We start from the raw sequence: 467 nt of genomic DNA on the forward strand, positions 1-467 counted from the left end.
TTGATGAAACACAACTCCTCTTGACCTTCCAAACCCTCAACCTCATTGACAGCAAGTGGATCTTCCTGCTTGGAGTTACCAACAAACTTCAGCTGCTCTTGGGTTGCTTTTTCAGCAATGAGTAGGTCGATCTTGTCTTCCAAAGCTTTGATCTCTTTCCTCGTCTGCTTATCATCTGTTCTACTGCCTCTGTCGTGGTCTCCACTGTAGACTGCATCACTCTTTACCATGTTGTCAACCAGCTCTTCTGCATCCTCCTCAGTTCTCCCCAAGAAGAACCCATTGCTAGCTGTATCCAGTCTGGCTCTGTACTTAGGAAGAGCACCACGGTAGAATGTGCTCAGTAAGCTCTCCTTAGAAAAGCCATGGTGTGGGCATTGAGCTTGGTAGCCCTTGAATCTCTCCCAGGCTTCACTGAAGCCTTCCAAGTTCTTCTGTTGAAAGCTGGAAATCTCGTTTCTCAGCTT

The 467-nt window shown here is 47.1% G+C and overlaps 1 non-coding gene across 1 annotated transcript; it reads left to right on the forward strand.

Moving 5' to 3' along the window:
* The first annotated feature begins 360 nt into the window (after positions 1 to 360).
* On the forward strand, positions 361 to 467 carry LOC125596222. The gene has a single exon (XR_007330959.1). It is a non-coding gene; the product is annotated as a small nucleolar RNA R71 (small nucleolar RNA).

Source organism: Brassica napus, unplaced genomic scaffold, assembly GCF_020379485.1.
Source record: "Brassica napus cultivar Da-Ae unplaced genomic scaffold, Da-Ae ScsIHWf_1154;HRSCAF=1641, whole genome shotgun sequence".
NCBI classification, from domain to species: domain Eukaryota; kingdom Viridiplantae; phylum Streptophyta; class Magnoliopsida; order Brassicales; family Brassicaceae; genus Brassica; species Brassica napus.